The sequence below is a fragment of the Crinia signifera genome, chromosome 6, assembly GCF_055691185.1.
Source record: "Crinia signifera chromosome 6, ASM5569118v1, whole genome shotgun sequence".
NCBI classification, from domain to species: domain Eukaryota; kingdom Metazoa; phylum Chordata; class Amphibia; order Anura; family Myobatrachidae; genus Crinia; species Crinia signifera.
Window position 1 is genome coordinate 67,409,760 of NC_139222.1, and position 13,283 is coordinate 67,423,042.

At 45.8% G+C, this 13,283-nt stretch overlaps 1 protein-coding gene across 2 annotated transcripts in view; it reads left to right on the forward strand.

The window, feature by feature from the left end:
- The first annotated feature begins 955 nt into the window (after nucleotides 1–955).
- SAMD8 (sterile alpha motif domain containing 8) overlaps nucleotides 956–13,283 on the forward strand; it is a 43,773-nt gene continuing 31,445 nt past the window's right edge. For both annotated transcript variants that reach the window (XM_083146222.1, XM_083146223.1), the window contains exon 1: nucleotides 956–1,206. The gene's annotated coding sequence lies outside the window, so the exon portion shown is untranslated. The remainder of the gene's footprint in view (nucleotides 1,207–13,283) is intronic.

Genomic DNA, 13,283 nt, shown 5'->3' on the forward strand with positions numbered 1-13,283 from the left:
CATCTGTGACCCATGCCCACTTTACTGCCCTATTACTGCCAAAATCCTTGTTGGTCAAAAGAAATGGCAAGTGGGTCATATGTATCTGACCCCCCTGTGTGGATTCCAAGTGTAACATTTTTTGACCAACGCTGTTTAACCCTTGCAGGACACCAGCTACTTATTCAAAATGATGACATCTGGGACCTATGCCCACTTTACTGCCCTATTTCTGCCCAAATCCTTGTTGGTCAAAAGAAATGGCAAGTGGGTCATATGTAAGTGACCCCCCTGTGCGGGTTTCCAGTGTAATATTTTTTGACCAACGCTGTTTAACCCTTGCAGGACACCAGCTACTTATTCAAAATGATATCTGGGACCCATGCCCATTTTTGTGCCCATTTTCTGCCCAAATCATTGTTGGTCAAAAGAGATTGCAAGTGGGTCATATGTAGGCAACCCCCCTGTGTTGATTTCTGCAGTGAAATTTGTGGTCCATCATTCATTAACCCTTGTAAAAGTGATTTTTCTGAATAAGAAGCTGGAGCTCGAATAAGAAGCTGGAGCTCGAATAAGAAGCTGGCCGAATAAGAAGCCAACTTCAGCCTCGTAACAATGCCCGTAATTGTCATGCCTCGCAGTTCTACCTTCCTTCCAACACTGTCCCGTTTTTTCCTACCTCCTTAACACGTTACATCTCTAAGTTGTACATATTTGATGTACGTTCTGCCTGTATAGCTAATGGTTGCCATTTTGCCCTATCTAGATATTTGTGTTTCACATTGTTGATTGTTTAGAATCTAAACAATCAACAATGTGAAACAAATTAGACAGATAACCCGCTTCCGCGACCCCCGCCAAATTGGGCTAGTGAGATTCGAGCCGACCCCTCCTTGGGCTGGCTTTTTGCACGGTGCTGGCCGTTGCGCAGAGCGTCCGGGAGGTGGCGCTGTGTACAGCAGCACAGCGGTAGCTGGCGGCCCCCTGGCGGGCAGTGTGAGAGCGCTGTGTGTATGCCGCTGCTGGGAGACGCTCTATCCCCATGCCCAGTCACCGGGGGGCCTCCTCCTCCTCCTGTTGTCGGCGTTTCTATGGACACGGCGGAGGCCTGCTCCTGTACTCCGGACCCGATTCCGACATCCGGGGAGTTGGGGACCCCGCTGGCGGTTGGAGTGCGGGAGAATAGAGGAGCGGGGTCCCTGGAAGTACAGCGGCGTTACCCTGCAGGTGAGCGGCCGCCCAGCAGAGGGAGGGAGTGGGGTAGGGCCCGGGCGGGGGCAGAGACATGGACCTGTGCTGCTCTCTTCCTGTTATCCCTATGGCTGCCTGCCCCCTGCAACACATAGGTGCCACATCAGGGCATTTGTCACTCATGTACACAGTCCCTGTCTCCTTCTCATGCCCAGGGGCAAAGGAGGCAGTCTTCTAGAATGATTGGAGGTGCACCAGCTGAGCTCCCTATGACCAAGCACACAGGTATGGGGTTGCTCCAGCACAAACAGAACTGGCTGCTTTGTTATACCCCATTTACATCACACGTATAACCTGAGTTATTGCAACACTGAAAACCCAGAAAATAAACATGGGTTAAAAGAAGGGTTACACATGGATCAGTCTTTGTATAATGTATCAAAGTAAAATAAAAAGTGCGTGATGTTTATCAGCTCAGTTTAAGATGGGATCAAGGGCAGTCTGGGCATAGACATGTGCGTCTCCCAGTGCTGACCCTTATTAGATTGTTCAGACCACTTTCTGTACCCCCATGTTATACTGGCCACAGCCCATATATTGGCTTTAGTACCTCTGCGGCTCTATCATTTATTGAACTAGGATTCCTTTAAAGGTATAATGCAGGGTACACACTACGACGACCCGCTCACGATGCACATCGTGAGCGGGTCGTCAGTGTCTCGTCCGACCCGCTCACGGTGACGCGGGGAGGCACGACCCGCTCACGATGTGCACCGTGAGCGGGTCCGATCCGATGGCGACCCGCACCCGGCTGTATGGTCGTCATTGAGATCCTACCTGCAGCAGGTAGGATCTCAATAACGACCGACCGACCCGCGGGACCGCGCATCGGATCGGTATTGGTCCACACCAGGTCAGAAAAGGGCCCAATCAGCACACAATCTACATCCAATTGATCGGAATTGGATCTAGATTGTGGGGATCGGGCCCTAGTCGTCCTGGTGTGTACCCAGCATAAGTGCATCTGGTGGGAGGAAGGGGTATCATTGAGGAAAGTGTAACGTTTAAGGGGCTTTAGGTAAGGATAGGGTGTGATTAATCATACCCTCTCACATCGCACCTAATTACGGGGTACGAGACAGTTTCTTGCCGGTTTCGACATGGTAATTAGTGCGATGTGAAAGGGGTTACCGGTTACAGCTAACCAGTAGCAACATGGCAATCCGAACCGGGTAAAAAGCAGTGTTCTTACCAGTTCGTTGCTGTGCAGTGTGAACGGGTTAATCGAGTCGAGCAACCCGTTTCCTATTCACACTATGGAGGAGACAGCGCTTGGAGCAGCACCAGCTCTAAGCACCCCGATGACGCGCAGATGCACCGCCGCGCCCCAACATTACGTCAGTGTACCGGCTTGCAGGCGCGATCTGAACAGACCGCACATGCAGGGTCTCACCAGGACTGAACCGTTTCAAAGTCCCAGTGCGACCCTGCATTTGCTATGTGATAGCGGTATAAGGTGACTGGGTAAATGCTCTTAATAGAGTTAAAATGTTGGGGAAAATATTTGATGTACAGTAAGTAGAGCATTAATGAAAATGAATACAGGTTGAGTATCCCGTATCCAAAATGCTCGGGACCAGGAGAATTTTGGATAACGGATTATTCCGTATTTCGGAATATTTTAATATTTCAATGATGTATTTTGAAGTATCTTGCATTTATGCTGTATAAACACATAATATACACACAAATATATTTTATTACCACATAAAATACACACAAATATATTTTAATTGTTCAAAAAACAAGGTTTCAAAACGTGAAACAAAATTTGTGTACTATCTCAGCACTGAATTTGAATGCCAAGCAATCATTGTCTTGCACATATATAGTGCCAGTTACATATCATGTCCCCAGTGATGCTGTTACAAATGTCCCCAGTGAGTTTTTAGCAAAAAAAAAAAAAAAATTCACTTTCTGGAAAGTCCGTATTTCGGAATAATTTGGATAACGGATATTCGGATACGGGATACTCGACCTGTATAAGTATTTGTACATATGTTGGGTAATGATTACTAAATATATAATAATTCCGAAGCTAACGATTTTTGAAGAGGGGTAATGGTGCCTATACACGGCAAGTTTTGCACTGTGCATTGAAATTTTCACATCACAAAAAGTGTGCAGCCCGTACTTCTTGTAAAAGATCGCATCTAGTACAAAAGCACACTGCTGTAGCACATCGCATGTACTAGATGAGATGCGATCTAGTCCAAAATGTACGGAGCGCATCACTCCATATATGGGCACTGACCTGGCATTTGTGCTAACTGCTGCTCACAGTGACCCAGCCGGGCCGCTGACATCATCCACGGGGCAGAGTGGCGGCACGTCAGGCAAGGGAGGAGGCAGCACTAAGGTGACATTGCTACCCCCTCCATAAAAGTGAATGGGATCCCAGTAACCGTTCACACTGCCCATCAACCTGGCTCCGACTCCCCTGGTTATTTATGCAATGCGAAAGGGGTATTAGTGATGAATTTAAGGTTATTGTGTGACTGTTACAAAATGTTTCTATTGTGATAGTCACTGGGATGCTATCTGTATTGAATGGTATCTGCTATCTGTATTTTTGGGGGAAAGCTGATTCCAATGAAATCTCTTTAGTATACACTACATGGCCAAATTATGTAAATGTTTGTTATTTCCCCTGCACCCGTTGCTAACAGGTGCATGCAGCTGTGCAATCTCCATAATCAGACATTACCCGGAAACTGTGTGATCCAGAAGGCGCTGTCTTGAAACAAACAGGTGACCAATATCAAGTGTTCTCCCAGGAATGTACTATGGAGCCACACTGACCTTGATGTTGGTCCCTATATGTAGATCAAGGTTTCTTTGTTTTCAGATATGCCTTATCCGATCTAAGAGGTCCTTTAAAATTCACTGGCCTTAGGGACAAACCTTATTTTCGCGTAAAGCTTGCTGCTTCACATATCTGGATTCAGCATGAAAAGCCGGCGTTCAAAATCCCGACGCCGAAATCCCGACAAGGGGGGGACGTGGATCGCCCCCCCCTTGCGGGCTCGCTGCGCTCGCCACGCAGCGGGCCCGGTGCCTTGCTACGCTCTGCACACTAATTTATTCTCCCTCCGAGGGTGTCGTGGACACCCACGGGGGGAGAAAGTGTCGTTCGGGATTCCGGCGTCGGGATTTTGAACGCCGGGATCCTGACCGCCGGGATTTAAACTGCATCCCCAAATATCTTCCCACATCGGAAACAATGCTTGCACTATAGGCAGTTCCACATGGAGATATGTTTTACTCTAGAAACTGGAGTCCAAATGGCCACTGAATGATGGATAGGTATAAATCAGCTTTTACTCACACACATGGGGTAAAGATGGGTGTTCCTTTATGTGGGTTTAAACACCATGGCGAAATGCATCTTTGAGGATCCCTACACAGTGGCAACCCGTGGGACTGTTACCAGCAAACACCGCTAACTGCCACTTTTGACTTGCAGTGAGTTCCCTGTGTAGCGGTAATCACTGCTTCAGCCACCCTACAGATTATTTGGGTGGTCACTTTGAGGATCCCCACACAGTGGCAACCTGTGGGACTGTTACCAGCAAACACCACTAACTGCCACCTTTGACTTGCGGTGAGTCCCCTGGGTAGCAGCAACTACAGCTCCAGCTGCCCTACAGATTATCATCTGGGCAGTCATCGGCTATTCTTGGCCCCTGCAACTTTGACGGATCCTAACCACGCTATTTACGGCTGGCAGTGGAGCTGCATTATCCTATGTGGGAAACTACGGCGCATACAGCTAGCGCTCCAGGAGTCTCCTAAAGTGCCCAGCTGCCTTTAAGATCTCGCAGTAAGGAGTGTCATTGTGGACATCGAAACCTGCATCTCTATGCTTCTGGTGCCCCGTGGTGTTTAAACCCACATAAAGGAACACCCATCTTTACCCCATGTATGTGAGTAACAGCTGATTTATACCTATCCATCATTCAGTGGCCATTTGGACTCCAGTTTATGGAGTAAAACATGTCTCCATGTGGAACTGCCTATAGTGAATTAGACCAATTGGTCTGCCCCGGGTGGTATATCAATTTTTGATTCACATTTTTTGAGCTATACATATATGCAGATAGCTTATATCTTTTAATTCTAATAGTTTTTTTGGTACTTGTTTCCTAGCACGTCGCCAGCGATTTTAATTGCATTGATCGGGACCTAAAAAATCACGTCCATCGCATGCAACCAAATCGCATGCGATCGACGCGATTTTTACATTGGAATCAATGTAAAATGGTCCCTGAGACCCATTTTTACCTTGGGACCAATGTAAAATACACAGTACACCCCAATTTGTATTGCATACCCCCCCGTATGGGTCAAATTCCCCCCATTGTTAACGCCACCCCAGTATTGACGCCAACCCGAAGCGTGGCGAGCACAGCGGTACGCGTCCTCCAACCTTTTCATACCCTCACTATCCACGTCAGCGTGGAGTTGATTTTATAAAGTGTGGCGAGCCACCGAGCCCGAAGCATTGCGAGCGCAGCGCATTACTTCACAGGTATTACGCGTCCCCTTACCGGGCTCGCCACGCTTCGGGCTCGGTGGCTCGCTGCGCTCGCCACACTATATAAAATCAACTCCACGCCGACTTGGATAGTGGGGGTATGAAAAGGTCGGAGGATGTGTATCGCCGCCCCGCACGGGCTCGCTGCGCTCGCCACGCTTCGGGTTGGTGTCAATAGTGGGGTGGCGTTACCAATGGGGGGCCATTTCCCATACAAATTACCCATAAGGGTGGGTATACGATAAAAAATTGGTTCCATTGGGGCATTTTACATTGTTCCCTATGTAAAATCGTGTTGATCGCATCGCATGCCATTATAATGGCATGCGATGGACGCGATCAACGCGATTTTAACATTGACAGCTAATTTAACATTGATTCCTATGTAAAATCGCGTCGGTCGCATCGCATGCCATTATAATGGCATGCGATGGACACGATCAACGCGATTTCATCCTTGCCGGCAATAAAGGCTCTTAATTGACAGAAAATCGTGTCCATCGCATACCTTAAGTTACCTTAACTTAAGGTATGCGATTAACCACGACGGGCGCCGTGCTAGGAAACAAGTACCGTTTTTTATGTATTGTCCTGTAATTTGTTCTTTATAAATTAAATTTTTTATTAAAATGTTTCCCCATATATGCACTAATAGTCTTTACTATTTGGAGGGCGGCATCCCTCCACTGTAGTGGCTGCTGGTGCATATTACACACGGCAAGTGTATGTTGCTGCTTAGTGGTAATGTGTTTAAATTCATCATTAATTGCAACACTATAGTTTAGAGGGATGGGGGGAAAAAGGGAAAGATAATTTGCACACAATTTGTTATTGTCCCTTTTATTTTGGGGATTTTCTAGGCCGCCTGTTTATTTGTTATTTTTTGGCAGGGGTGCTATCCGGGCAAATGGAGTACAGTTTGATCGAAGAAGAAGAGAAAAGAATTTGCACTATGGATGCACACCATAAAGATACATTAAAACTTATACTTTTATTAATTATTTGTTAAAAAGTTAAGGGGAAAGTTCTCTGTGTTCTTTTAGCAAATAGGATCACAGATGTCCCTCTTTGCCATGGTGAAATTAAGGGGTTAAAATTTAAAACGTACATACACATATTTGTGAACTGCCAACACTGCACTTTAGAAAAAAAGAAGTATGTGTGTATAAAGATTTAAAAAAAGGGAATAGGCTGACTGTTATTGTCTTAATTTCTGCGGCTTAAGCAGAGAATTTCTGTCTATTCTGGCGTGTGATACTGTTCTGAGGATTAATGTTGGATAGTATGTAATTTACTATCTACTCTTTATTTGATCTCACGGGATACTTTTGGTATCGTATTAGCAGCCTGTTGGTGAATCCAGACACTTAACTGCAGCACTGGATGAAAGATGCAAGGGTCTTTCAGGAGATCAGAAACTCACTGACCTTCTATACACACACTGATTACAAGCAAACAGATCACAGGTGAGAATGGTTACCTTTAGTAGCCATTCAAACCCGTTTGTGGTAAATAATGAAGTGGCTGACAGATTAGCTTTGCAGACATTGAACGCCTGGCTAGGAAGATTAGCCTTGCAGCTGCATTCACGATGGACTGTAGTGGTGAGAGTCTGTATTGGGGATGGCCAATAAGGAGACTACTGCAGTAATCTATGCGTGAGATGATGAGAGCATGGATTAGAGTTTTTGCAGTATCTTGTGTTAGGTAAGGGCTAATTTTGAATGTTTTTTAGGTGCATGTGGCATGATTTTGAGACAGATTGAATGTGGGGAACAAAGGAAAGTTCATAGTCAAGAATGACACCTAGGCAGTGAGCTTGAGTGGTAGGAGTGATTGTCATATTCTCAACAGCTATCTGGTTGGTAACTCCTATTTATTGGTGGAAATATAATTAATTCTGTTTTAGAAATATTCAGTTTGAGATGGTAAGATGACATCCAGGATGAAACAGCAGAAAGGCATTCAGAGACACGGCCCTATACAGATGGGGACAGGTCTGGGGAGGATAGGTAGAGCTGAGTATCATCTGCATACAGATGATACCGAAATCCAAAAGAGCTGATTAGTTTGCCAAGAGATGAGGTATAGATTGAGGACCTAAGACTGAACCCTGAGGTACTCCAACTGATAGAGGTAGCGAAGAGGAGGTGGAATCAGAGAAAAGAACACTGAAGGAGCGCTTAGATAGGTAGGATGAGAACCAAGAGAGGGCTGTCTCTTTAAGACCTAGGGATCGTAGTGTCTGTATGAGAAATGTATGGTCAACAGTGTCAAAAGCAGCAGAGAGATCTAGAAAATTTAGTAGTGAGTAAATGGCCTTTAGACTTAGCAGTGACCAGATCATTCACAACTTTAGTCAATGCTGTCTCTGTGGAGTGTTGGGAACGAAAGCCTGACTGAAGCGGGTCCAATAAGTTGTGTGAGTTAAGAAAGTGTGTGAGGCGGGTGTAGGCAAGTCTTTCAAGTAATTTGGAGGTGCATGGAAGCTGCTAGATGGGACGGTAGGTGAGAGAGAGCTTGGGTCAGAATTGTGTTTTTTCAGAATTGGAGTAATTTTAGTTAAGGTTGGAATGAGCACAGGAGACAGAGATTTACTTATTTGTGAGGGTATAGGGTCAAGAGGAGAGTTAGTAGAGTGGGAGGAAGAAAAGAGTGCAGGTTCTTCATCTTCAGTCGTGGGGTCAAATTAAGTTAGAGGGCTCAGGTAAGGAATTGAGCTGATCACCGACTGAATCGGAACATACCAATTCATCTCGGGTATGGACCATTAGGTCACCAGCATTCAGGTCGACACAAGCATTAGGTCGACAGTCAAAAGGTTGACATGGTTTTCTTTGTCAACCTAATGACCATGTCGACCTAATGACTGTCGACCAACATGCTGGTGATCCAATGACTGTTTCCCTGTCAATCTTATCCCTGAAGTAGGAAGCAAGATCTTGTGCATGGATACTGGCTGGTGGCTTGAGTGAGGGAGAGTTGAGAAGTGATTTAAATGTATTACAAAGACATTTTGGGTTAGAACTAGAGCAGAATTGAGAATTTGGAAATATGTTTGTTTGGAAGTTTCCAGGGCATAACTATAGGACTGGTAGATAGTCTTGTATACGAGGAAATCCACTGGACTTTGAGATTTACGCTCAACTTTCTTGTTAATTTAGAGTGCCACGGTTGGCATCTAGGCCTACATGGAATGTGGTGGGTAACTGGAGCCACTTCATCCATGGCTGTTTTATGAGTTAGCTTCCAGTGTGATACCGCCATCTCAGGAGTAGTGAATGCAGAAATAGGTGCAAGCTGTTGTTGCAGAGAGGAGGAGAGTTCTTGAAATGTAATATCATTAATATTTCTGCGGGCTTTAGATGGATTGAGGGATTTGAAGTAATAGAGGCGAGCATGCATGTAATAAGTTTGTGATCTGAGAGAGGGAAAGGAGTATTGGTGAATTCAGACACTGAGCACAGCTTAGTGAATACAAGATCAAGGCAGTGGCAGCGCCGATGAGTAGAGGAGTCAGTCCATTAGGAGAGGCCGAGAGAGGAGGTTAGAGAGAGAGTAGCTTGGAGGCAGGAGCAGCAGCTTTTGGGCTATCAATAGCAATGTTGAAGTCACCCATGATGATGGTTGAGATGTCAGAGGAAAGGAAGTGATGGAGCCAGGCAGAAAAATCTTCCAGAATCGTGTGGGCTGCCCAGGTGGGCGATAGTTGCAACACGCAGAGAGAGAGAGAGAGAGGAGTGTAAGTTCTGATAGAATGTACTTCAAATGATGTGAATTTAACATGTGACAGAGCTTTAAAGTAATAATGAATGGAGTCATTTATATGGGTTCAACAGCACCTTACAAAGTACAGAAACAATTTGATCAAACTAATAAGAGTGACTTTGCAGGACATTGCTTATAATCATTTCTACACCCTAAGATAATGCAACATAGTGACCTGGTACACCATAAACTATCCAGTGTATGATAGTGCCATGTATTGTTACATGCTTCATATAACCACACTGTTGACCATGGAATCATCCTATTGGACATACAGCACATCCAATGGGATGATACAGTGGACGACAGCCGGGAACAGTGTGTGCGATCTGTCTCTCCAATCCTGTCAGAAAATTATCTGTCTCACAATATATCGTATATTGTGTACCAAAACTTAACTGAGGGAAGAAAAAGCACATGAGAAGAGAGCCCTGCTCATGGGAGCTTACAGACTAAAGTCTTAGTAGTCTATCATGGAGTGTGGAGTTAATACTGTATTTTAAGAGAATTGCAGTGAAATATCAGGTTAATAATAAACTATTTCATTTAGATTGAAGTCTCATATATTAAAATGAGTCTACAGTCTGATTGTTAACTACAAAAAACACTTGTGTCCATACATGTAGCTGCGTACACAGCCACAGTTATTGGAGACCATGGTCAGTAAAAGCAACTAACTGCTCCTGTCGGGGGCTGGGGCAATTTTCAATGATGACGTATCAGCACTCACAAGTTGGGATTGCAGTCTGCACGGGTGCTACAAGTGGGCGCCTCAGTCCTTAGTTACATAGTAGGTTGGATCTACACAGTAGAGAGAGTTTGTAGGTCATCTTAATAGATGTGCAACCCTAAATTTTTCTGATTCCTAATTTGGATTTTATTAAATTCTTGGCAGTGTGTGGCTCCATGTTGATGTCTGTGAGGTACTGGCATTGTACCCGTCCCATAGTGCACTTATGGCAATTCACAGACCTTGCCTTGAATGAAAGCATGTTTCTTGAAAATCCAGGATGGGAGTGACTTGTGACATACCCTGACTGTTGTGAGTCAAGGCTATTATGCTTCAATATTATCTTCTGTGTTAAACTCGCTACCATCCATTATGACTAATGCCTAGTGATCCACCCTCAGCAATAACAGCCAGAAAGCACCTGCTGACCAGTTAGAGTGCAATTATTGCTACGATTAATGTTGCTTAATAATTAACAAGTGGATAATTTATACTTACAGCTGCATTTTTTTTAAGAGGAACTGCTCACAGTGATAAGGTGGAGAGTTAATGTAATACCTAGAGATAATGGTTACTGCAAAGGGTATCCCGCACCAGTATACATTTCTCATTTTGGTCTCTCTTACAGCCCACTCTCCCAGATGCCTCTCATAACATAATGTGGAGTTAAATTCATATGAGGCTTTCATGAGGTGCCACCCACTACTTATATAGTAACAACAATGCATAGAAAAAAAAATAGATTTATGTCTTGTGGGGAATTGGGATAGGTTACAATATAAAAGTCAAACACTTTATTGGTATAAAATTATTCAATATTATAAACTCCAACGGTGAAATATTAAAAGAAAGGAAAGTGCAAAAGTAAGAAAATTGTGTAATTAACCCCTTATGGTGCGTACACACTGCTGCAATTAGTCATGAAATCGCTGGCAAAATGGTCGCTCAGTGACCATATTACTAGTGATTTAATGTGCAGCCAGCGATAAATGGCTGGGAGCGCGCTCCCGCGGCCAGCCCTTCATAGTCGCTGGTCACAGGAGCTTGCTCCTCCGATTCTCCCTAAAAATTGCTGGTCGCTGGTGCACAAAGCACTGTGCACAAGCGACACCTACTATGTCCAGCGCCGGCCGGGACCCGCGGACCCGCCCACCCTCCCTGTCACAGCGTGACCCGCCGGCCGGGACCCGCCCACCCTCCCTGTCACAGCGTGACACGCTGGCCGGGACCCACCCATCCTCCCTGTCACAGCGTGACACACGGCCCCCTCCTGCTTCCTCCTCCGTCCCTGCCCGCGCATACAGCACAGAAGCTGCTGCGCAAATCTCCCCCCCACTGTGCCAGCACCCACACCTCCTGCGCGCCCCACAGCCGCACTGGTCAGTGCATAGGCTGTCTTTAGAGGGCATTGGTGTTGGGCAGCATGATTATGTTCATGCTGCCCATCGATGGTGATTTGCACCATCGGTGGGCAGCATGAGCATTACCAAGCTGCCCCACACCAATAGTATGTGACATGAAAAAAAATGAAGGGGGCATTGGTGTTGGGCAGCATGAATATGTTCATGCTGCCCATCGATGGTGATTGCACCATCGGTGGGCAGCATGAGCATTACCATGCTGCCCCACACCAATAGTATGTGGGCTCAATATAAATGAAGGGGGCATTGGTGTCGGGCAGCATGATTATGTTCATGCTGCCCATCGATGGTGATTTGCACCATCGGTGGGCGGCATGAGCATTACCATGCTGCCCCACACCAATAGTATGTGACATTGAAAAAATGAAGGGGGCATTGGTGTCGGGCAGCATGATTATGTTCATGCTGCCCATCGATGGTGATTTGCACCATCGGTGGGCGGCATGAGCATTACCATGCTGCCCCACACCAATAGTATGTGACATTGAAAAAATGAAGGGGGCATTGGTGTCGGGCAGCATGATTATGTTCATGCTGCCCATCGATGGTGATTTGCACCATCGGTGGGCAGCATGAGCATTACCATGCTGCCCCACACCAATAGTATGTGGGCTCAATATAAATGAAGGGGGCATTGGTGTCGGGGTGGCAGGGGCCGCACGGCCGTCTTGTGCCCCCACACCCCTGGCAGGAGCGGGGCACTGTCCCTACAAAGATGACCCCTGCTACATCTGTATATACACCATATACACTTTTATTCCCTTCCAGAAGGACTTCCCACAACCCATGTCAATCATAAATGAATTTAAATAGAGGGTAAAAAAAATCTAGTCAAAATTGCTAGCAATTTTCAGGGAAAATTGCTGGTCCCTCTGAAAAACTGGAAACTGAGCAATATATTGCTGAGAAATATATTGCGGAGATATATTGCAAGTACACTGAGCAATATATTACTCAGCAATATATTGCAAGCAATATATTGCTAGCAATATATCTCCCCCGTGTGTACACACCATTAGTCTCTCTAGGGCACTTGCTGAGAATACATGTGATCTGTAGATGTTGCAAATTGTTTTCTTCTGATTGGTTAATAATATATGCTGGAATAATTAACCACTCGCAGACTAGTGCTGTGCTATAATTTATTTGTGGGATCAGGTACCACTCTGGAGGTGTATTTTGGGTCTCCATTGCAGTGTTTTTCAACCACTGTTCCGTGGCACATTAGTGTGCCATGAGCATTTCTCGAGAGTGCTGATGGAGCTAGAGATACATTGTTAACCCCTTCCCGACATTTGACGTACATTTACGTCATGGCCGGGATGTACTTCCCGACACATGGCATAAATGTACGTCATGACTTTAAACTGTCACTGCGTCTAGAGACGCAGTGACAGAGGGACGATGTCTGCTGTCCCTGACAGCAGACATGTCCCTGCATGCCCAGGGGGGGCTGCGATGCCGCCCCCCCCGTCGGCGATCGCTGTGATTGGCTGTTCAGTGTGAACAGCCATTCACAGCGTTTTCCTGTGTTACCAGCGAATCAGACGCTCGGTAACACAGGTGTCAATCACCGCCGGGCGTCAGGGGGCATGAG